We start from the raw sequence: 4153 nt of genomic DNA, 5'->3' as shown, positions 1-4153 counted from the left end.
CCTAAAGACAATGCTCCATGAAAAGATGCTCAACATCACTAATCATCAGAGAGATGCAAATCAAAGCTACAATGCGGTATCGCCTGACACCAGTCAGAATGGCCATCATCAAAAAGTCTACAAACAGTGGGCTTCCCTGGTGGCGCAGTGGTTAAGAATCTGCCTGCCAATGCAGGCAACACGGGTTCGAGCCCTGGGTCCGGGAAGATCCCACATGCTGTGGAGCACCTAAGCACATGCGCCACAACTACTGAGGCTGCGCTCTAGAGCCCACGAGCCACAGCTACTGAAGCCTGTGCACCTAGAGCCCGTGCTCCGCAATAAGAGAAGCCACCGCATTGAGAAGCCCGCTCGCCACAACTAGAGAAAGCCCGCTCACAGCAACAAAGACCCAACACAGTCAAAAATAAATAATTTTTTAAAAAAAGTCTACAAACAATAAGGTGTGGAGAAAAGGGAACCCTCCTACACAGTTGGTGGGAATGTAAATTGGTACAACCATTATGGAGAAGAGTACGGAGGTTCCTTAAAAAACTATAAACAGAGTTACCATATGATCCAGCAATCCCATTCCTGGGTATATACCTGGAGAAAACCATAATTCGAAAAGATACATGCACCCCAATGTTCACTGCAGCACTATTTACAATAGCGAGGACATGGAAGCAACCTAAATGTCCATCAATGGTGGAATGGATAAAGAAGATGTAGTACATACATACAATGGAATATTAGCCATAAAAAAGAATGAAATAATGCCATGTGCAGCAACATGGATGGACCTAGAGATGATCATACTAAGCGAAGTCAGACAAAGACAAATATCATATATCACTCATACGTGGAATCTAATTTTTTAAAAAACGGACACAAATGAACTTATTTACAAAACAGAAACAGATTTACAGAAAGCAAACTTTTAGTTACCAAAGAAGAAATGTTCGGGGAGGGACAAATCAGGAGCTTGGGATTAACATATACATGCTGCTATATATAAGATAGATAACCAACAAGGACCTACTGTATAGCACAGGGAACTCTACTCAATATTCTGTGATAACCTATATGATAAAAAAATCTGGAAAAGAATGAATATATGCATATGAATAACTGGAATCACTTTCCTGTACACCTGAAACAACATTGTAAATCAACTCCACTCCAGTAAATTTTTTTTTTTTTTTTTTTTTTTTTTTTTGTTTTTTTTTGGTGGGATGCGGGCCTCTCAGTGGTGTGGCCTCTCCCATTGCGGAGCACAGGCTCCGGACGCGCAGGCTCAGCAGCCATGGCTCACGGGCCCAGCCGCTCCGCGGCATGTGGGATCTTCGCGGACCGGGGCACGAACCCGGGTCCCCTGCATCGGCAGGCGGACTCTCCACCACTGCGCCACCAGGGAAGCCCCCCCAATTTTTTTTTTAATGCTCATTTTAGCTCTGTTTCTAATCATATTACTAGCGACAAGCCTGGCCTATGAATGAATCTAAAAAGGGCTAGAATGAACTGAATATGATCATTAGTTTAAGCTAAAATGAATGATTTTAACTCACTAGATTATGATTAAGTTCATAATTAGCAAGTGCCTTTAGTATGTATAAATATTATTTTAGCATGTACAGTATCTCTTGTAGGATTATTAATATACTAATCTCACCTAATATCCTCACTAGATATTATGCTGAGAAGGAATAATATTATTACAATTCATGATAGCAACCCTAATAATTCTAAACACACATTTCACTCTAGCCAGCAGAATACCCATTTTCCTACTAGTATTTGCAGCTTACAAAGCTGCACTTGGATTATCCCTGTTCGTAATAATAGGGATATAATAATAAGAGTAATAATAATAATCAAACATGGATGGCACCAACTAGGTACAAAATCTTAACCTTCTCCAATGTCAAAAATCATCATCCCTACAATTATATTAATACCACTAACAGGATTATCAAAGAATAATAGAATCTGAATTAACCCTATAGCCCACAGCTTACTGATTAGTTGAATAAGCCTCCTTCTTCTCAGCCAATTTAATGATAATAGCCTCAACTCTTCACTAGTTTGTTTCTCTGACTCCATATCAGCACCACTATTAGTTTTAACAACACGACTTTTGCCACTCATACTTCTAGCCAGCCAATCCCACCTGTCCAAGAATCCCTAATCTGAAAAAAAAACCCTCTACATCACCATACTAGTAATACTACAAATATTTCTACATAACATTGCCTGCTGTAGAACGAATCCTAGTTTATATTTTATTTGAAGCAACACTAGTTCCGACACTCACTGTCATTACCCGATGAGATAATGAAACAGAACGACTTCACACAGGACTTTCTCATTCTGCATGCTAGCAGGATCCCACTCACTCTGAGCAGCACTAGGACACATCCACAGTACTACAGGCTCATTAAACTTCTTAATAATTCACGGACACAGAGAACAGACTGGTGGTTGCCAAGGGGGAGGGCGGTGGGGGAGGGATGGAGAGGGAGGCTGGGATTAGCAGATGTAAGCTTTTATATACAGAATGGATAAGCAACAAGGTCCTACTGTATAATACAGAGAACTATATTCAGTATCCTGTGACAAACCATAATGGAAAAGAATATAAAAAAAGAATGTATATATATGCATAACTGAGTCACTTTGCTGTACAGCAGAAGGTAACACAACACGGTAAATCAGCTATATTTCAATTTAAAAAAATTTTTAAACTTCTTAATAATTCAACATCAAACACAAATAATACCCGACTCCTGATCTAACATTTTCATGGGACTAGCAGGCATAATAACCTTCAGTGTAAAAATACTTCTCGACAGCCTTCACCTCTGATCGCCCAAAGTGCAGGATCCATAGTAGAAGGTAGAAGCCCCCAGTGCAGGATCCACAGTCCTTGCAGCCGTACTACCAACACGTGGAGGCTACAGCGTGCTATGGTCACAGCAATGCTAAATCCACTCACAGATTTCAGAGCATATCCCTTTCTCATCCTTTCCTGACGAGGACTAGTTCTCACTCGCTCCATTTCTTCACACAAACAGACTGACGGTCACTCACCACATACTCATCAGTCAGCTGCACAGCACTAGTCGTCGTAGCCATTCTCATCCAAACACTTTGAAGCTAGAGGACCTGCCGCCCTAACAATTACCACCGCCTCACATCACGTATACTTTTCTCCCAGCAAACTCACACCACCAACGCATTCACAGCCAAACAATCATCCCAGCACAGAGGCCCACCAACACTCCTCCCATTCACAGCTACACGACGATGACCAGCAAGCCTTACAGATTTAGCCCTACCCCCAACTCTCATTCTCATTGGAGAATTTTTTTAATTGGACTATAGTTGATTTACAATGTTGTGTTACTTTCTGCTGTACAGCCAAGTGAATCAGTTATACATATACATATGTCCACTCTTTTTAGGTTCTTTTCCCATATAGGTCATTACAGAGTATTGAGTAGAGTTCCCTGTGCTATACAGTACGTCCTTATTAGTTATCTATTTTATATGTAGTAGTGTGTATATGTCAATCCCAATCTCCCAATTTATCCTCCGGTAACCATAAGTTTATTTTCTACATCTGTGACTCTATTTCTGTTTTGTAAATAAGTTCATGTGTACCTTTTTTAGATTCCACATATAAGTGATATTATATGATGTTTGTCTTTGTCTGACTTACTTCACTTAGTATGATCATCTCTAGGTCCATCCATGTTGCTGCAGATGGCATTATTTTATTCTTTTTTATGGCTGAGTAATATTCCATAATATATATTATTATGTGTATATATATAATGTATATATAATTATATATTATATAATATATATAATTGTGTATATATAATTATATAATATATATAATAATATATATTATTATATATATTCCATAATATATATATAATATTCCATTATATATATTGGTATATATAATGGTACATAAATATATATCTTTATCCATTCCACTGTTGATGGACATTTTGGTTGCTTCCATGTCTTAGCTATTGTAAATAGTGCTGCACTGAACACTGGGGTGCATGTATCCTTTTGGATTATGGTTTTCTCCAGATACATGACCAGGAGTGGGATTGCTGGATCATATGGTAATTCTATTTTTAGTTTTTTAAGGAACCTC

This window comes from Neophocaena asiaeorientalis, unplaced genomic scaffold (assembly GCF_003031525.2).
Source record: "Neophocaena asiaeorientalis asiaeorientalis breed wild unplaced genomic scaffold, Neophocaena_asiaeorientalis_V1.1 scaffold332, whole genome shotgun sequence".
Classification (NCBI taxonomy): Eukaryota; Metazoa; Chordata; class Mammalia; order Artiodactyla; family Phocoenidae; genus Neophocaena; species Neophocaena asiaeorientalis.
Note: the sequence above shows the minus strand (reverse complement) of the source record.